Source organism: Procambarus clarkii, chromosome 12 (genome assembly GCF_040958095.1).
Source record: "Procambarus clarkii isolate CNS0578487 chromosome 12, FALCON_Pclarkii_2.0, whole genome shotgun sequence".
NCBI lineage: Eukaryota > Metazoa > Arthropoda > Malacostraca > Decapoda > Cambaridae > Procambarus > Procambarus clarkii.
Genome location: NC_091161.1, coordinates 35,239,473 through 35,261,141, shown reverse-complemented (window position 1 = coordinate 35,261,141; position 21,669 = coordinate 35,239,473). Strand labels below are relative to the sequence as shown.

Sequence of the window (21,669 nt, the reverse complement as noted above, 5' to 3'; positions counted from 1 at the left end):
CTCATAATAAATAAATCCCAGAGGAGTGGTTGGTGCTGGGACAGTCAAGCCTGGTGTTCCAGTAAAACTCTGAGCAAATGGTGCAGTGTTGTCAGTAGACCAGGCTTCACTACATCTGGCATGTGGGGTTCTAGTGGTAAATTAATAATCTGCACGTGGAGCTGTAACAATAGCCAAATCAACATCACTATTCATTTTGTATCGCATCCTCATCTGTTGTTTCTGCCACTTAACTATCAACATCACATTATTTACACTTTGAAAATATTAGAGGGGCTGGTCCCAAACCTGCACACAAAAATAAAACCACAAGAGACCAGAAAACCTGGCATTATGTGCAGAATAACCCCGTTGAGAAGCAGAGGTGCAATAGGTACTCAAAGTATCAACATCAGAGACCGTTCAACATGCTTTCACTACACAAAGGACATAACTAGCCGACCCCTCGCAGTGTTCACGAGAGCTTGATAAGCACCTCCAAAGGATACCTGATCAACCAGGCTGCAAATCACATATCAGCAGCTGCGTCCAACACCCTGACTGACCAGTCCTGCAACGAAGAGGCCTGGTCGAGGACCGGGCCACAGACGTTCAGCCCCGAAATCATCGCAAGGTAAATGCAAGGAAAGGTATCGCTCACTTTCTGCAGTAAAGGTCACAGCCTGGAAGTTCATTAATTACAGTCAAACTTTGTTGGCGAGTTTCCCCGAGTTAATACTACTTGCGAATACTCGCTAGCTTTTCCATAAGGCGTTTTCTTTTTCTTCCTTTTTTCGAGATGGATTTGCTCTTTATCATTATCCACCACAGTAAATTTTCAGTCTTTATAAAGGCAGAAACAACTGAGGAAAAACAGGAAACTGCACACATTTCGGAAACGTTGGCACACATTTTAAAACAAGTCCCATAATAATCGGTCAATAAATGGATTTTTAACATTTTATTTCCATGATGGGGACTAACCTCATGGCTCTGAACATGTAAGGTTTGTAAATCATTGAGCGAACGTCATCGACCAAGAAGAGTGCATATTATTAATTAACAGCCGACTTATCATTCGAGGCGAAGAGTTTCTCCTGGTCCACATCTCTGCACTGCTTCAGCTGCTGTCTCCTATGACGCCACTCCCTCACCAACTATCCTCCGGTTTTGGGTGCACCCTTCAAACCACCATTTTCGGTAGTCTAGGGAGTTGCGCCCGAGCTGCCGTGGGGTATAGACGTGTTGCCAAGCCCTTCGTTAGTTGGTGGTTGTTTGCCGAGCGGTTGGGGGTGTGGGCGTCCCCACCCTCCCTGCAGTTGCCGTTTGGCTGGTGTTGACGTACCACACTTGCGATGGGAGGCCTTCTTCCCCCTGTTGTGAAAGTGAACTCCGTGGACCTTGAGTTTACAGGCCGTGTTGGTTACCCAGTCGTTGAGCTTGTCATGTGTGACATGCGTGTCCCGGTGGATGACGTCTACAGGATTGAGCTGGGTTATTACTCTCCGGGTTATTGTCAAATTAGTGGGAGAGGAGGTGTACCGCGAGTTCCTCCGCCGTTATGAGGGTCGATCCTTGCTGCTGCCGGATGGTGCCGGCTCTGTGACCATTATGGACCGTAGTGGTGACCTGACATGTGAGTGTGCATGGGGCACCCTTGGAGTTTCCCCTAGGACCTACTCCGGCAATACTTCCAGCAGTTTGGCGCTGTCGTCAGTGTGCAGGTGAACACACTGTCCTTGGGGAGGTATAAGGGTATGCATATTAACATTCGTACCCTTGGGATGCGATTGAGGTCTGACGTTCCTTCTTCAGTCAGGCTCCTGGAGTACTACGTCCGGGTATACTATGCCCATCAACCCCGTACCTGTTTTCAGTGTGGCCTGTTGGGGCATCAGGCTGCTGGGTGGTCCGGGGCTGCAGTCGCTCCTGTGAACCTGTTCTGGGAGGAGGATTTCCCACCACTCCCTGTTGGGGTGGATTCCGTGGGCGAGGGTGTGGACGTCCCGTTGGCTCATGCGGCTCCCCCTACGTCGCCCGGCGGTACTCCGGATGATCCGGCCCCTCCTCCGGATGTTACGGTGCCGTTGGCTGATCTTCCTGCTCCTGTTGCTGTCCCAGCTGCTCCCGTGAGTCTTCCGGATGGTCTCTGCAAGTCGCCGACGTTTTCATCTTCCTCATCTCCTGCGACTGGCCCTCGCCAGTTGTCACGGAGGTGCTGGGTGCTTGGGGGGGAGGGGGGGGCTGCGGAGCATCCGGATGTGCGCGGCCCGGTTCCACCTGTGGTTGAGGCTGCTGCCGTTTTTCAATGGGCGTCGGTTCGCACGGCGTGAGACCCATGGTTCTGGGTCCGCCTCCGGCTCTAAGGATGTGCGGCCGGAGCCGAAGCGTTCCCGGCATTCTTCTACTGCTTGAGCTGATGTGGAGGATTTCGACGCTGGTGGATCTTCGGGCGATGATGTGGTAGTTCCGGGTGCTTCGTGCTCTACGCCGATGGTGGTTGCTGACGTCCATGTGCCTGCTGATAATGTTTGTGCAAATGAGTTACCTCCTGTTATTTCTTCTGCAGATGGTTCTCCGCAGTGGGGGGTGGTCGCTCCTACGGTCGTCGGTGGTGAGGGTGCTGGTGCGGGCCGAGGCCTCGTGCTGGTGCTGAAGAAGGATGCCCGGCGTGGGGGGTCCCTGCAGGTGCAACGTCCTGGGGTTGGCACAGGGGCCCTGTCAGGCAGCCGAGGAGGCTCCCAGTGGACTGCCCATTGCCCGGCCCCGTGGGAAGAAGCCCCCTCCCTCTCGTCTTGGCCTCCGGCGTGGCGTATGATGCTGAGAACCCCTTGCTGTTTGACATTGTTGACCGCGTGCATCCTGTCCCATGGAGCCCTTCTTTCGTCTGGGTTCCATGGGCTCGGTATTTTGTTGTGGGTGTGCCGGAGTTGATGCCTGATCCTTTTTACTTTTCATAGTAACCCTGTTCCGGATATCATCATGTTGCTTTGGGAGGCGTATTGTGTTCGATTCCCGGCGGCGGAGTGGCCGGATAAGTATGAGCATTTTGAGTAGTCTGTGTGATTGCTGTGTGTTTGGTGTGTGAATGGGACCTGTGGTTTGTTATGCTATGTGTTGTAATTATTGTGCGCCCTTCAGGCTGGTGTTGTGTTTCGTTCTCATGACCTTGTTTTATTGTACTTATTGTATTCCTTAGCATGCTTTGCATGTAAATATAATAATAATGAAAACAAATCGGTAGTCTCAGTGGGTACTCATTAGCCTCACATTCAAGCTTCCTCACAGCTGAGCCGTCCACTACTGGGCTTCCTCGTGTCACAGGTCACGTTCCCAGGTACTTTCCCGAATCTTTTAGAGTTTTTTTCCTTTTTTTCTTTTTTTCCCTTTCAGAGGTAGGCTGTTGCAAAGGCTCGTTGCTCTACTAGTCAACTCGCCACCCCCCTCCCCATGTAGCTGTCGGAAACTGACTTCCCACACTAATAAGCTACACAAGCGCCGAGAGCCACACAACCACTCACTACTTGTTGGCCAATACTTAACACTGTCTGCTGACCAATAGTTTCTCGGCTCGACAGAACTCTTATCAATCGCTGCCCTCCCGCATCAGTGAGTAATATTTCGTGTCAGTGCATTTTTCAGAGTTTCAGTGAACAATTTTACTGGCCATTTTCACACTGGCACTTCCTGCGCAAATGTCACGGGTCACCGACTTACAGACTCTCTCACTTCGCCAGGACTGCCTTGAAGACCTGGAGGGTAACACTTCACTATCAACATTTACTCCTGGACTTGTGGCTGATGTCCTTAGTCACTTCATAAGGCTGTGAGACGACCCTCACTAGAGCCTGCATCAGTTACCTGTAAAGCCTCATCATATATATCTTTTCAGAAGGTCATCGGCTACTACTATAGTAATTCAGAGGTCTATTGTTTCCTCTATGAAGCTTAACTCTACAGCACAAAAGGGAATCCTGCAAAAATCTTAAAGCACTCAATCATACATCCTTCCTTGTCCAGATCTGAGGTAACAGTGACAGTTAGGGCCTATGAGCTGTCTCTTAGCTTGTTTGGCTCGCCAGTGATGTCGGAAATTTCTGACACCCAAAGCACTTACCCGTAACGCAGCAAGATTAATGCGTTGTCTTGGGTAATTAAAATTATTAACAATTTCTAGCGAGGAAGCGCAAACAAATGGTAGGCTATTAAAGTGTACTTCCATCCCAAGCTGAATTTCCACATCCGTGACATGTTGCTTCACGGGCAAAATAATAATTACGTCACGTATACAGTATTTCTTAAATGTGCTTTTAATCACGGAAAACCTTTCGATCCAATGTTATGAACAAAGGAAAATTGTTCTTTGGTATTTGATTTAAAATATTAGGGTGTAAAAGGACGTCAATATCGTCTCGTTAGTGAACGAGATAAATAGAATGAGAATGCGTCACTTGCGCACAGTCTCACGTCAACACGAGCTCGATCTGATCCCTGCTGAACCATGCCAACTAGCATCGTCTAATTTGTGGGTCATCCGACGTCCCACGGCTCCCAGACTTTGCTGCTACCTTCACACAAGGGAAATTATGTCCGGTCGGTTATTAACATTCTACTGGGATTTATGGTTATATTTACCTTTGATAGAATTAACCGGCCGTTACGCCGCAGGAGAATTTAAACAGTAAATTTAGGCCTAAATAGGAAGTTAGTCTACTCATTTGAGATTAACTGGGGAAATATCAGCATTTGCAGGAGTTACATTGTATGTTATCCACATAATGTATAGAAGCAACCTGGGAGCACGCCGCCTCAACTTAGGTTTACTGGAGCCTCATGGAGCCTAGTTGGCCCTCGACACACCAACTAAGCGAAAATTTGGACAGTCTAAAAATTTCCACTCGAGCAAATCAACTCTGTAGCTAAGCCTTCCTAACTTAGTAATTCATAATTGTAGTCTACTAACTTTAAAGAAATTTGTTAATTACCATGATTTACTAACTTCATGATTACATCATATTATAAGGTGGATTTAGCAATATTAAATCAACCTCCCAAGGTTGTGTAAGTGGTAACGCCTAGTAGGTCTTTAAATCAATCATACAGTCCACTCAGTTATAACTAATCTTAACATAAATAAAGACCTGCTGAGAAATTCCCACACGTGATCATCTTGGGTCAACTTTTGATTGGAGGAAGGTGCAGGGCTGTGGTCAATCATGTATCTTACTACATCCTGGGTATGCCAGTGTCACCGCTCTAGGTGGAGACCTACTCGCCTTTAACTGTCACAAGCTCCAAATTTGGGGAATAAGCCAATACCTGCCCTTGCAAATTCTTTAAAGCTTAATTTGTAAAAATCTTTAAACTCGCACTTTTCTCACAAACTAAAAAATTCTTTTGGTCACCCAGCACGTTTGTAGGGTGGATTTTAATATCTTTCCACCTCTGGCCTGCTTGTGCTGCTCAAGACCTCTGTCTCAACCATATCCTTACGTTTAAGTAATTGAAGCCTGGTGTAATACTACTCCTAATGATTCCATTCTTCAAAATAAGTGGTTCATAGTTGGTCAAATTCTTGTAACCTCCCACAGATCCTGATGTTGCAGCTGAAGTGTTGTGGTCACTACATCTTCTGCATTCGTCTATCTCTTAATTATTTGCTTATTCTATGCTATATTCTGGTATGTAAATGTTCACATGTTTTCTCTGTTACATGGCACAAAGTTGATAATTATTATATTACGTAAAAATTATATTAAGCCTAAGACAATCAATATTAAGTTTTAGCCATAATATATATTTTCATGTGAAAATTCATTCCATCTCGGAGCCCCTGTTATGTCTTGCATTGCTTCGTTTTGAATAACCACAACAAATGCCCAATGTCCAGGAGAAGGAGTGAGTAAGGCAAGTAAAACATTAGCACTGTCCTGTTCCTAGACGGGGGCCCTGTAATTGCTATCATTCAGTTGCAATTTGGCCTTTCTCAGATATTGAATTTTCTGTGTGAAGGTCATCTTAGAATCTAACAATACGCCAAGATAGTGGCATCGAGTAAGCCACTGTCGGTTAATGTCTTGAATTAACAAGGTGCCTGATTTACAAGAGGACCACTAACCCTAGTGGCCTCGAAGACAGGAAGCCGGCGGCATGTCGAAGGTCCCCACCATTTGCCTTTATGATCTTTTCCACGTATATTTTAAAACAATTTTGGCAGTTATGGCTTTGGTGGGTAGGCGTTTCCATGGGTTAATGTGAACTGTAGGTGAAAAAGCGTCTCCTGTTCTCAGTCCATCATTGTGGCTGGTTGAGCTTGAAACCGTTGCGCCTTGTTTGTGATACATCTGACCGTCTGAAGAAAATATCCGGAATCGACATCCTTTAACCTGTTCAGTTTTTTTAAAGTTTCAATGAGATTCGCCCCGTAATGCCTGGTTTGCAGTGTTAGTCCTGTGGCCTTCAAACGTTCATGATATGAGAGATGACTGGCGCAACCTGTCCTCTTACAAATTACATCTGAATTTGGCCGTTTGCCCGTATCGCCGAAAATGGACGTAATTTGAAAATGAAAAATAATTGAAAATATGTTGGATTTTTGTTTTCCAAAACAGCAAGTTATGGGTCCTCTGGTAGGTTAGGAGGGCAGGAAGATCGCCGACACTGGGTGTACGAGCAAGGTGAATTCCGCCAGCTTGTGTTTTATGTCGGTGAATGCTGTCTCTGCCTGGGGAGTCCACTCCAACGGAAGACGGGACGTGAGTTTCCGACTACGTAAGGTTCTCTCTCAATTTGAGTAAGCCGGACAGTACGTCACTATCGTGAGCCTCATTTCAAATTACGTCCACTTTTGTTCATACCGGCAAACGTAGGAAAAATGACGAAATATTAAGAGGACGGGTTAGGGATGACTTGTTGCCCAATGATGCACCTCCTCCAGAGCAGCTATGTCCTTCTGAAAATGATGTCTCCATGCATGTATACAGTAATCCAAATGGGGGACGAACCCGAGATTTATACATTTGAACCATTACCTTTTTTTCCTTATCGGAAGGTCACTGAAAGGTCTTTGAGTCTCTGGTTACCATTCCCAAAAATGTGATCAAGTTTATAAGGCACAATCTGTTTAACAATCCATGTGTTGATTGTATAAGACTGTAGTGGTGATTTATTCCCTCCCTGCAATATTTCCCAATATTTTATTCCCTCCCTCCCATGGAGAGAGAGGACTCTCCATGCGCTTGCAGGGGTGATGTCAAGCTGATCGGCTGGTATTTTATATCGACTTTCTGACTTTCTTGAAAAAGGAGGGACATTTCAATATTTCAAATCTAGGAGGGGACTACCCTATGGTCAAGAGATTTTGTGTCAAGTACTTTCAGCGGTAGGCATAGTTCTTCTGCAAGTTCCATTAAGACTTTGGATTTAATTCCATCCACACCTGGGGGCTTTTGAGTCTTATAGCTTACTTCATTCGAAAGGCGCTGTTCTTTGGTCTTAATAGAGTGCATTCTGGAGTGCAGTCACCTAGTTTCATTGCCCTAGATTTGTGTGCATATATTTTTAGTCATAAAATGCTGCATTCAGATGTTACTTTTATTTAGCGCAACTTATGCTTTATTAAAAAGTGAAGGACCTACTGCTATATCAGCAAAGCTTAGCAATTTAACTCCTACAAATGTCATTTTAACATCCATACAGAAAACCTCGTTAACAAGACTAGGACTGAGGACGACTCCTTGAGGAGTACCATTCTCATACAATTGTAGTCTGACACTAGGCCTTTCAGCTTTACTTTGGCATACCTGTGAATCTTGACTATGCATTTTTCTCTTTACAATTGTATAATTAATGTGTTAAAATGCTTGTTGGCTTGCAAGTTTGAAGACTCTTCCTTCCTATTGCCATGCAATTTGCAGTACCTACTATAGTAAAACCAAATATATTCATATATTGGTCTCCAGTCTTTCACAGTAGCCTCTCTACGATCATCAGTTCTGTTATTTTCTAATACATGATGTTACTGAAATAGGTCTGTAATTGCCATTGCCTTTCGGTTTAGTAATCGGAATGATGTCTCCTATTTTAAGAGGTCGGTAGTTTGCCTAGCTCCCAAGATGCATAGGTAACATACAAAAACCCTTGTTCTCCAGCAAGACCTACATGTGCGATTATTGAATATGTAATGTAATCAGCACGAGGTGCAGTGTTATTGCCAGCATTTTTTGGGGGGCTCTGATTAGTTCTTGTTTTAGTAAAGGGAGTATCACATTCGTCACATGTACACATTCGCTCTCTTGAATGGCCGTCAACTCTTCCAGTTTTTCATTTCTGCCTTCTGACCATTGCAGGATTTTAATGTCCCTATATCTTTCCGAGACTACAATGCTCATTTTGAGTGACAACATTCACACCATCTTGCCTCCTTTTACTCTTTAGAAACTAACTTCTGATATCATTGTTCTAAGCAGAGTTCTTCCTACTGGTGTGCGCTTTCTTTAGAGATGTTTTTTTGTTTTCTGAAGATGTTGACTGTGGTTTTGTTCTTTAATTTCCTTACTGTGAAATAAATAGTTCTTATGTTTTGTGTTTCCTGGGATGACTAGAATAGCTGTTTCAGCAGCTGTAATGGCTTTCTGGAGATTGGTCTCATGTGTTCGAATCCTTGGGTGGCGAGTATGTAGCATGCCATTTTTCAAGCTCGTCCTGGTATACATTTCAGTTGGCCTTTATACTACATTCCATGTAGGTTGTGCAGGTGGTGCAGGAGATCTTTATGTTTAGTGTTGTAATAAGTATCATAGTATCACTGGTCATCACCGGATTTACTTCACACTTCGCCTGGTGCTTGAGTGCAGTCGAGATTAACTTTAGAACCTCCTTCAATGTGTGGAGGGAGGGGGGGGGGGGGGAGGGAGTCTCCAGGGTTGAGAAGTGTAATCTCAGGTACTTCTCATAGAACTTTAGCAAAATGGAACTTGTTTGCATTTGGTGACCCAGTCACACCTACCTCCTGATTAAGAGCATTAAAATCCCAGGTAATAATTGTATCATGTATCTCCATGGCAAGCACTTCCTCTGCTAGTTTACATATAGGGGCTTGTAGACATTATATACGAGGAGCTCGATATTAGTCATTCACTGTTACTGTTAATACCTCTGCTCATCACCACACGAAACTGGGTCTATTTTCTTCCTTGGTATGGTGTTAATCTAAAAGGATCATTAACCCTTCGTCTCCCCTGTTCATGCAGTATAATATATTGGTGATATCCAGCTAATCTAAAGGATTTCGTGGCTGGGTAGACAGTTTCTTGTAAAACTATTACATCTGCTTTTGTACCGATTGCAGCATACTGAAGAGTGGGTTTTTATTTCCAGGACATCGTTTGTTCCAATGAAGAATTCGTAATGAACAGACAACAGTTTCTGTTGGTGTGCCTTTCCTAGTAGAACTCTTCTTCGGAATCTACCACCATATTTTCCACTTCGCTAGCAGTGTCGCTGCAAATCTGACTGAATTGATTGTTTATATCCGTCTCCTGTATAGCAAGATACCGTTGATCTTTATTCGCCACTGCTTACTGCAGTGTCTTTTGTGGATCTTGATGGTCTGATGTGACTATTCGACTGTTATTGGTAGTCTATGTCCATGTGTTTGTCCTCTTGTGCTACTTCTTGTCTTGTACCGTTTCTTGTGGAACTGTGGTCTACTGCACGATCTTCTCCATTAGTACACAAGCGATTGCTTAAGTCTTTTGTTGAGAGGCATTCTGCGTCATGGAGTCGACTGCTAGCGGCCGTGGAGTAAGGACGTTTACCGACCCTCCGTGGCTGTTGGAGTTGTTTGCCGTTTGGTCGCCAGGTGGTGGGGCATCACTGCCCTCCAAGTGTTGTTGCCTGCCTGGCTGCGTGCTGACGTGGCCGTTTTGACATGGGGGGCCTTGCAATTCCTCCTGTTTTGCGGGTGAATTCCGTGGGAATATGCTTCTCGTGCAAGGCTGGTTATCCGGCCATTGAGTTGGTGATGAGCGACATGCTTCGTGTCCCGGTGGAGGCTGTTTATGGAGTTGAGCTTGTTACGGCCCACCGGGTGTTTGTCAAGTTCGTGCGGGAGGAGGAGTATCGGGACTTCCTCCGGCAGAACGAATGGCGTTCGTTGCAGTTGCCGGATGGCGCCGGCTCCGTTACGATCTCGGACTGAAGTGGTGCCCTGACATATGTCAGTGTGCACGGTGCGCCCCTGGAATTCCCTGAAGACCTTCTTCGACGCTTCTTCGGGAGGTATGGTGCTGTCATCAGTGTGCGGGTGAACACGCTTTCCTCGGGGAAGTATGCTGGGAAGCAGACGAACATCCGTACCTTAGGTATGCGCCTGCGGTCGGATATCCCATCTTCTGTCCGGCTGCTGGGTTACTACGTTCGGGTGTATTATGCCCGGCAGCCCCGTACGTGTTTCCGGTGTGGCCAGTTAGGGCATCAGGCTGCCGGGTGCTCTGAGGCCCCTGCTACACCTGTTAACTTGTTTCGGGAAGAGGATTTCCCGCCGCTCCCTCAGGGCGTGGATTCCGGAGATGAAGAGGGGCAGGTCCCATTCGCTGCTGATGCGGCCCCCCCTGCGTCTCCCGACATGCCCCCGGTGGTTGTCCCTCCGCCGAGTGTTCCGGTGGCTCCTGTCGCTGGTCACTTCGCTGTGCCAGTTGCTCCCGAGGGTCTTCCGGATGGTCTCTGCGGGTCGTCTGCGTCTTCCTCGACTCCTGCTGCTGCGCCTGGTCCTGCACCCTCGCCAGGTGTTACGGCTGTGCTGGGTGTTGGGAGGGGGGGGCTGTGGAGCATCCTGTTGTGTGCGGCCCGGATCCCCATGGGGTTGAGGCTGCTGCCGTACTGCGACGGGCGTTGGTTCGCCCGGTTCGTGAGGCGCAGGTGGAGCTTCAGGAGATGATGTGGCGATTCCGGGTGCTTCGCGCTCTACGTCGCTGGTGGTGGCTGATGTCCATGTGTCTGCTGTTGACGATGGTTGTGCGTCTGATTTACTTCCTGTTCTTTCTCCTGCAGAAGGTTCTACGCAGTGGGAGGTGGTTGCTCCTACAGACGTGGGTGGTGTGGGTTCTGGTGCGAGCCGAGGCGGGGGTCCCAGCAGGTACAACGTTCGGTGGTTGACGAGGAGCCCTGTGAGGCAGCTGAGGAGGCTCCCAGTGCGCTGCCCATTGCCCGGCCTCGTGGGAAGGAGCCTCTCCCTATCATCTTGGCCTCCGGAGTGGCGCATGATGAGCATCCTTTGCGGTTTGACATTGTTGACCGCGTGTGTCCTGTTCCGTGGTGCCCTTCTTCCGTCTGGGTTCGGCGGGCTCGGTGTTTTATTGTGGGTGTGCCGGAGTTAATGCCTGATCCTCGTACGGTTCGTAATGATCCTGTTACGGAGGACGTCATGTTACTTTGGGACGCGTATTGTATTCGATTCCCGGCGGCGGAGTGGCCGGATAAGTATGAGAAATTTTAGTAGTCTGTGTGCTTGCTGTGTGTTTGGACCTGTGGTTTGTTTGAACTGTGTTGTACCTATTGTGCGCCCTTCAGGCCGGTGTTATGTTTGTTCTCATGACCGTTGTTTTGTTGTATTTCTTATATTTCCGGTATTGTTTCTTTTCCTTGTTTCCTTATGTTTCTGTTTTTGTTGTCGGCCCTTCAGGCCGGTGTTTAGTGTCTTTGTATAAATTTGTATTGATTTGTTTTGTGTTGAAGTGTCGTATGTTTCTTGCTGTACTTTGTTGTTTTATGCTCGGTCCTTCAGGCCAGTGCATGTATGTTGTGTTTGTGCCTGTTTTGTTTTCAGGTGTGTGTGTTATGCTTGTTTATTATTATTGTTTATTTTGGCCTCGCCCTTTGTTTAAGGGGCGGATGGCTTGGTGTGTGTTTTTTATTCCTGTTTTGTTTGTGCTGTGCGTTTGACCTGGTGTTTTTATATTGCTTTACCTGTTGTACGTGTTTGTTCTTTGTTTTGTTTGGAAGGATATTGTGTTTGTCCTGTTCTGTTTCCTGCTGTGCCTCTTAATGTATGTTTTGCTTTTCTGGAGGTTTTGTTTTGTGATGTTACTGTGATTGCTAGTTTGCCATTGAATTATGTTTTGTGCTTTGATGTATGCTGTATTTTTCTATGTTTTTCTAGTGTATGTGTTTTGTTGTGCTATGCGGTCGGCCCTTCTGGACGGTGGTCTATTGTTTTCTTTTGTTATGTATTCTGTATTGTTTTTATTGTATTTAAATTGCATGCTTTGCATGTAAAAATAAAAAAATGTTTTTCAGCTGGACCTCCGTAAAACTGTAAATCTGTTTTATAGACTGAAAATTATTGTATTTTGCTTCCATGTTGTAATTCTGCAGTGGTTTTGTGCATTTTCTGATTTGGAGTTGCGTGATGAATTGTATTCTATGAGCGTTGGCTTCTGTTGTGGCTGTACACGGGTGTACAGATTTACCTGTGTTCTAGGATTGGATCCAGTGGAAAGTCTACTGGATATTCCAACAGCACGACGTTTGTGTGTATTTTTGAAGGGTCCAACTTTTAAGGTTTTCCTTGCAGGAATGTTACCGTGTCTCGGTAATTTGCTGTCTTTTGGTCTGGTTGTGTCATTTTTTAGTAATAAATTTCTCCTTTAACGTTGACCGTGATGGAATTTTTGAGCTCTGGTTGGCGCTTTTCCATTGTCGTTACTATGCCTTATGCTGTAGGAAAGTTGTCTGTGAATTATGGGTTTTGGAATTTTTCAATTCTATGTCTGCAATTTGGAAAGATGTGCAGAGTCTGACACTGGCTGGTGTGTGACTGGTGCTGTTCTCTCTAGGTTCATTATGTCTGGCTTCTTGCTGATCGAAGTACCGGGAGTAGCCTCGATAGCAGTTTTCTTCTCTACTTTCTGTACCTCGGTGAACTGTCCCTCGTTGTCTGAAAACTGCTTCCATTTCCTCGACTTCCTGTTGACGTCTCTCCGTAGTGAGAGCCGATTCACATTCCTACCTAATAACCGAGACACTCCTAAGGTCTGAATAAATTTGTTTCCCTTCAACGGAGGTCGTAAAATGATTTTCCCAGGTGGAAACTGGGATACCTAACACCTCGTTTAGCAGTTTGGTCTACTTTTCACTTATCCTCAGTACACCTTTAAAGGTGCGTCATGGTGGCATTTCTCACAGGGTATCGACCTGCTCAGTGGTACGGCTCTCTCACACGAAAATAGACCATTGTGAGCCAGGTGACCCGACCATTGTGGTAACTGCAAAACTAGCCACGTGTACAACAGATAGTCTGCCACGGTATTTATCCTAGAATTTCATTAGAAATCTGCAACGTTACTTCTAAACAACATTGCAGCACGCACTCCTGGCGGTCGGACACAGGAACAGTCAACATGGTACATCAAGAGCTTTGAAACTGGGTATTGGTGGGTTGTTCCTCAAAACAGCGAGGATTTGAGCTGATGGTTGCTCATAATCTGAAGTTTCCCAGAGAACAAACCCGTGTGCTGCCTGCTGTACCAGTGGCGCCGGCGGCGATTCTCATGACTGGTGATCGGCTCATCCTAGTAATGTAGGTCATTATGAGCTTTCTCCACAGCCTATAGTTCTTAGTTACGACTACCTCTCGCCTGACGCTTCACTACTCGTAATTTTTATTATATCTTCGTTCAATTCTTAATGGATAGACCAAGCCATTATGTAATATTTTATTAGTCGTGGCCTTTACACAAACATGTTTGATCCCTCTCAATTATTAGAGATTCTATAACACTCCTGCCCGCACGCACTCCTGGAAGACACACATGTAGTCAACATGTAACATCAACAGCTATGGAAATCCCTTTCTTCGTATCACTGGAGATAGCCGCGAACCCAGAATGTTTCGTCTGAGAATATTTAATACAAGCACACTAAGTCCAACAGATGCTATGCATGGATTGTCTACCAGAGTTGCGAGGGCAGCCAAGTACCATATTCTTACACGTGTCCCCGACTGTGTATGCCACCAGCAATCTCTAGCAGCTTCAAGCCTCAGTACTACAGGTACAAACGTTACCATCATCCTCCTCCTGGTGGTTCCTGAACCTCGGGCAGCTGTAAGTGCTTGACCGCAGTGGTCACCCATCTGTGGTCACAGCCACCATCTTGTGTAAATAACGACACCTGGATATGGATTTGATTTTCATTAACATACTATTTGCATTGAATTGTCTTTCTCTATGACTTCTCCATGCATCATAGTCCACATAAATTTGCCTGTTAGTGCCTGAACAGGTGAAGGCCGAGTCTTGGAGACGAAGATTACCTGACCCATCCCTGGCGTGTCCTACACTGGGCCAGTTGTCCTCAGGAGAGTCGTTAAGTATAGCAGAAATATATTATTTAACAACGCACATTTTAACCCTTTGTCTAGATTAAATGCTCTTTGTTATGCATAGTTTATATCAGTATCTTGTCTGGAGCCTTTGTAAATCTCTTAAATTTGTGGAGAGACAAGCTATGTTGGTGAGGCACGTCTAAGTGTTAAGAAAAGGTTCCCTTCGAGAGGGTTGAGTACCCATCCAGTTGGATTGACATGTACCTCTGATACACAGAGCAATCACACTAACCTGATGTATCAATGATTAAATATGGAGCCGTTGTGAGGATTCGAACCTATGCGCGGTGCATTACCAGGAATATGCCCCAGACAACCAGGCCATGATGTGGTCAAATGATTGCAACCTACGGAAGCCCCTGGAACCCCCGAAAGATCAGTAGGACCTACATGGTTTTACCATGTAGAGCTTGGTTGTCTGGTGCGTGTGCCTGAGAATGCCAGCGCATAGGGTACCTGTGCGCATGAGGGCTTTAAGTTGTTACAGATTTTCATTGTGAGTTCAAGAACGCATTAAAATGTTAATTCTCAAACTATAGTGTTTGTTTCTATATCGGAGATTTATGATTTAACACAGTATAATTGACACTAGATTATCCTTACTACTCACTATCAACATTTAAAAAATATATAATTTACTTTCTCAACCTTTTTTTTCAACATTTTTATTATATGGAGCATAATACATGGTGCTTAATACACTGGATGACGAACACATCACAGTTAGGTTAGGAAAGCTAGGTTGGGTTGAATCGTTAATGTATGATTCTCAACGCTAGTTAAAAAAAAAACAGATGCTAGGTGTCACTGTTAGATGGAGGAGCAGGTAGGTGGTGGATAACGGCATGAACCGTTAAATGAATGGTGAATCAACAGGACGATGGCTCGCTGGTAGGTGAATGGTGCTTTAACAGGGCGTACTGAGGGATACTTGGTGTTGGTATCACACAGAAATCGCTCATTTACATACAATAGGACTATTTAGGTTAGGTAAGAATAGTTAGTGATGCATACATTATTTACACTAAATGCGTAGAGTGGGCGGAGCCGGGGGTGGGGGGGGGGGGGGGGAGTTTTTGTCACCTGGTGAATGGAAGGGGAGACGGTCAGGAAGGTGTTTTGCACTTGTACGGGAAAATTCATTGCTAACAGTTATTGTATTCCACACCCCCTAAACGTTCGCTCATGCTTGCACTAACCTCGACATGCATATCTACTATCTGTCAACCTTAATTGTTTCACAATCAATTAGAAACCCTTCCTTGAAGTAACCTTTACACTGTTATCCTTTGTAAATCCTTTTTTGCTTCACTGAAACCGAAGCAATTTGAAACATTTCCCTAAACGTTTCTTCTCCCGAAACTTAAGCCTAATGCTTCCTGTATCTTTCTTGCTAATCCTTAATTAAAGTATACAAAATTATCTACTGTACGAATCAATTTGATTTTTTTTATTAATTCTCCTCGATTTCTCCCCTTTCCCCTCATTCAAGAATATTGCCATGAAAATTACAGTTGAAAAACTATACTTCCACTCCCTAATGTACGAAACATTTTTAAAAACTACAGGAATCATTTTGATTTTCCCTTCTAACTTCGTTCACAACTCATGCCCTTAACTATTATTTTGTAACTGTCAAAATTTCCGTTTACTAAGCTTGTACCTTTAAATGGAACACCATTGCAACATGACTCATCCCACGTTTTCAATTCTTACCTCTTGTCCTGGTTTGCAAAGCAATTGTATCTTACATCCTCAATTCCCTTACTATAGTCCTCTGCTAGAACTAATTAATCAAAGTCTGAGGCATGGTATCTTACCCGACCGCTGGATACCGACTATTAATACCCAAAGCCAAATTCACAAACATTCTGACCCATACGAAAAAATTAGTAGAAGCCGTGAGGAGGAGTCGAACCTAAGCTCTGAGGACTCCCAAGCAAACACCTTAGACAACTGTACCACAACATGGTCAAAAGAATTCCAGCCTGGGATGCTTGGGAGTACACAGAACAGAGATTCGAATCCTTCTCTCAAGCTCCTACTCATTTTCTCATTGATACATCACATTACTGTGATTTCTTCGTGCCTTCAGACCCCATGTCTGACATCATTTAAGTGTTAAGTTCTTGAGAGGATTACACTCGACAGGTTAATGTTTGAAATTAGACCCCAACTTGCCCCTAACCTGAATGGTTCCCGTACTGAAAGACGCATTTAAACTTCCTTTGCTGAATATTTTGTTACAGGGACCATGCTCTTAGGTGGCATTTATTGACCTCAAAACTGCTTTTGATACAGCAAAAAAGGGGAAATAAATCTTAGAACGATTAGCCTCTTTGGGGTTAGTGGAAGACTGTTGACATAGCTCAAGGGGCACCCGAGTATCAGAACTGCCTCAGTTCTTTCAATGGGGTCAAAAGTAAACATTCTACACCCTTTGATTTGTGTACACCCCAGAGTTGTGCGCTTTGCGCAACAATGTTCAATGTCCTAATGCACGAAAACTGTTAGTTCCACACTAGCTGATGAAGCCGTCATCTAATGTCGACGAAATTTGTTTCAAATATCCAAACAAGACTGCAATCTCTACTTGATTAACTCGCTGCTAAAAGCATTGAATTCGGTCTTTAACTTAATACATAACTTTCTCTCCCAAAAACAGCCAGTGCGCCTCTAGCTTTCAAAGTTAACAACCAAACAATAGAAACATGTGGGCAGCACAAATACCTTGTAGTAGGTATCATCAGTGACATTGTAAACGACCTACATCGTTGGTTAGAAGCGAAATCACAGAAAATACTAGTAAGAATATTGGTATAAATGTTAAATATGCTAGACTATTTAACATGTTAGATCCCTAGTTGATTATCATGCCCTGCCCTTGGCTTCCCCGCCTCTGTTTTGTACAAATAGAAGTAATACAGGATGAGGCCACGAAGGTAATTCTTGGTGCCCAAGATTCACAAGAATCGTCAAAATGAGGAAAGAACAAGCTTCTAACCATACTAAAAAGAATCATTCAAGTCAACACGATCTTTTTCCTTCAAATCACGAGACACCATCTTCAGCATTGCTGGGAGACAAATTATTATGTGCCGTTAACACACTAAGTGGTGTAACATACCAACTTACTCCTTGTGTGATAAATGGCCGAGTAAAAATGCATACAATCTCACGAAACTACATTTCTTTTGAATGCAATATTCCTGTCACTGAAATCCCTCTTCAACTGTATACCACAATTCAGGTACTACCCTGGAAACAAACCGTAACTGTCTATTTTCCGCTTGTTACAACTTGTAATAAAGTTGTTACATCTTGGCTTAACGTGTTTATGACGTATTAGAACGTTGTTACAACTTGCTATATTGGTTATAACTGGTTAGGAGGTGTTAAAACTTGTTCCAACGTTGTACCAACGTCGTAGTTTCGATGTGTGTGGGGTGGGTACACACACCCGCCACTAGGGTTGATTAGAATCCTGCTCTTTCCAAAGCCGTCACACTTTAAATAATTGACTCATTAAAATTTTGAAGATCCCACGAGAACTGTCCACATCGATATCACAGTTCAGTCCTCTACAGGAAGGACTGCAGTAGCATGCAGGTTTTACAGAAACAATATTTGCACACAGACTATCAGTGTCAGGTTAAACAACTGGCTGCACTACACAACTAGCTACCAGTACATATAACGTCACAGGACGAGGAATAATTCTGTGCTTCAAAGTCTGCTCTTGAAAAAGTTTTATGCGCGACCGACATTAAGAGCTTTATAGTTGGACTTAAATAACCTGCTCACTGCACAGTATAAAGGGATTGGAATTTCATGTATGGATACCATATCACAAATATAACCCACCATAATGACAAACATTGGAGCCAAATTTGCGTGTAAGAACGATGAAGGCGACTTAAACCTAGGTGCTCCCCCCCCCATCTCTAGTTGAAACTATTGTTCCTAACACTCGGGTCTAATGGAGAAATTACCGACTCCCAACGGCCTGAAAGCACCGGTATAAAAACCTGTGATTTGTTTAGATCCGAAACTTTTTTTATGGGCAGCACAAAACGCCTACCAGACTGACACCCTGGAAAATTAATCACGTCCAACCGACCTGCACAAGACCATCTTAACATACTGAGAAGCTGCACATTAACTACACAATATATCAAGGCAATATTTGTCAGTAGACTCTGTAAAAGCAATCGACACACTGGCTTGACTAAAAGAAAATACAAATTATGAATGACCTTCCACTTCCGACAAAATATTTCTTTGACAACCACAAAATGAAAGTAAGATTCCTCAAACACCTCACTGACTACTTGGACCGTAATGCTGGTGTGCCACAAGTCTGTACTCACGCCAATATTACACAACACACTACAAAGGGAAGGAAGGGGAGGAGTGGCGGGCCTGCTGATAAAGGTCTGGAGTTTCCAGGATATGGATACCCCAGGCTGCGAGAAGTTCAGATACTACATAACAGGCACCATGACGATGGGAGGACTAAAGATAGTAGCTGCGGTTTATAACTTTTTTTAAATGGCAAAGACCCAGGCAAGACCTACTATATTTGTCAAACACCTACAATAACTGAAAGGGCAGACTCTGTCGCCTATTAGAAATCGATCCCAACTTCAATCATGGAGACTTCAACCATGGATAGATGCAAGAACCGTATTGTGGTGTAATGTGAGCTAAACTATTGGACATGGTAACAAGAAACCTTTTAAGCCAACATGTCAGGGGACCCACATGACTAGAGGTAGTGATGAACCTGCTTGACTTTACCTCGAATTTACTAAACGATTCACATATATGGGAAATTAAGTCCGAAGCCCCATGGGAATGAGTGATCACTGTATTTACATTTGAATATATAGTGGGAGTAGGAATAACTTATGGAAGGGACCTAAAAGCCAAAGCCGGCATACCGAACGGGAAACTACAAGGAAACAAAATTGTTAATATAAATACCATAGGCAGTAAATCTCAGGCTGCACAGACACGAACGACTACATCACCCATTAGAGTAAGGAGATGCCACAAGTTTGTCCTGGTATGAGAGAATGGAATTTCACGACTGTTAAGTTGTACAAGTATGACCAGATGTATATCAGCGTGGAATCTCCAAAAGTGCATATCCATCCGTGCACTCTCCTGTATCCTCTTGTCTGGGACCAAGGTCTGCCTTGCTGGGTATCTATGGGTAACCCTCGGGCTGTGATGGCCAAGAATATTGCCAGAGTTGTTACAATGCCTTTATCACCAGTGTTGATTATACAAATCAGTGGAACTCGGTGGTTCCAGTCGGAGATACAAGGGTTAGTTTCGTGCTCCCAGGCCAGAAGAGTTCACTCATGTTAAGGCAGGTCTCTTAACCTCCCTCGGTACTTTTCCATGACATGAAACAAAGATTACTTGTGTATGGAATTGTTATTGATTTAGGCATTTGTTTGTCTCCTGTTTGTTTATTCTTTTACAAGGTCATTGGACAAAGGGAAACTAGACCAAACGATGTTCTTTTCCAGTCAGAGGCAACCCGGCCAATACCGTGCAGCAAGCACCAAATTGACAGAACCCATCAACGGCATCAACTGAGAAAACGTGAAGCCAGGGAGTCTTCTAACCTTGTCTGTATGTGGTGATGTTAAAACTATTACTCCAAGTAGACCTAGATAAATTATGGACTGACTAAGTATTTCAAGGAGTACCCAGTCCGTACTCCTAACTCTTCGATAAGGCACCGAGGATACAGTAGAAAATGTATACATGTCAAATGCAAGAATAAAAGGTCAATTTAATAGAGCGAGATGGAGAACAGACCGGAGACAACGTCAGGCCCAGACAAAGAGGCTAAGAGGAGGAGACGCCTGGTCACCAAGGCCAGTTCCACAACAAAGTGGCTATAGTTATAACTGATCATGGAATGACCTGCGGGTATTTGATAACATGGGCCTACCTTCCCCTTCCCCTACCCCCCAGGGCACGCCGTGGTTCAACCCCAAAAATAGAAACCAGGTCAATTGATTGAACATAATTTAAGACAACCAAGGGAACGATCGCCAGGTGTAACATTGGCCTCGTAGAGGCACAATAGATTTTGAAGAGACACACTATGGACGAGGCAATTAAAAGAGGGCTATAGAAGAGACGACGACTACGGGTACAACGGAGAAAAGATATTGGTACAACAAAAAGAGGCAAGTCCCATACAAAAGATTTAGTTCCGTCGAATATTCTCAGTTGAAAGTGTTACGACCTAGATGGTCTAGGTGATAATAAACAAGCCATTTGGCGCACTCCTTAACCTACTGCCCGAGACTGAAGTACACGACCCACTTTGCCGGCCCTAAACTCAGGCACACCAGGGAGGATGCCAAAGCACTGGCAGAGGTTTTTGTATTAACTTAAGGATACAATTACAGGAGAACTAAGGAAGGTGGAGTCTGGTGGACCACAAATAAGGCCCAAACAACAGTGCCTCGTATATGTAACTGAGGTCATCCTCTTCATGGTGGACAACAAATCTTACTGCCAGATTAAAGGAACGATGATCAGAGCAGGTGTTAGTGTGGCTGCAGCAGAAATATTTATGCATGCATCATTTTATGGCTTCCGCACACTATAGTGAACACCAGCCACACTACTCGACTCGTCCTCAGGTCAGGCTCGTTAGTGCAGAGGCCGTCCCACGAGACGGGTTCATCAATTTTAACACCGTAATAAGAATGTGTTTGTTCCCATTCATAATTTAATATGCAATAAAATTCAATGTATATTAGGCATACATTATGTAATTAGTTTTTTGGGCTATTATTTGTGTTTGTAGTACACTAGTGAAGCATTTACAGACTTGCTATTCGAGAAGCGGATGTCAGTGAAGCACTGTTGGAGAATAGTACTTTAATCGGCCAGACCGCCCTCGTCAATAAAGGACAAATGATTGTTAATCCAGCCAACAAACCACTTGTTTATCAATGAAAAACAGGTTTATACAAAACGCGTCCTCTGTTCATTCCATCCAGTGGTCGACCCTAAAGACTCGTTCATATATTTAAACTAGCTTGCTTCCTTCGGAGCCTTCTTTGTTAGCTTGGAATAAAAGGACGTAGTTAGTGTCCTTGCTCTTAATGCCGTTATCTGTGGTTATAGGAGCTCCGCCAATTATATAATATTTTCTTCCCCAATAAAGAGAGACTTTGCAGTTACAAATCAGGAACACCACGTTATCGCGTTCCAGAGACCCAGAAACGTTCACCTTAACACTTCACAGGTCCTGCCACCTGACCACA

General features: G+C 44.4%; 1 protein-coding gene across 5 annotated transcripts in view; it reads right to left on the bottom strand.

Annotated features, from left to right (window-relative positions):
• Positions 1–21,669, bottom strand: part of LOC138363901 (uncharacterized) — a 329,278-nt gene that overhangs the window by 268,168 nt on the left and 39,441 nt on the right. The window contains exon 2 of one of the 5 annotated variants that reach the window (XR_011228246.1): positions 17,008–21,669. This exon is cut by the window's right edge and continues 675 nt beyond it. The exons of the other annotated variants lie outside the window; for them this stretch is intronic. The gene's annotated coding sequence lies outside the window, so the exon portion shown is untranslated. Of the gene's footprint in view, positions 1–17,007 lie in introns of those variants that run through there. 5 annotated transcript variants of the gene reach the window in all.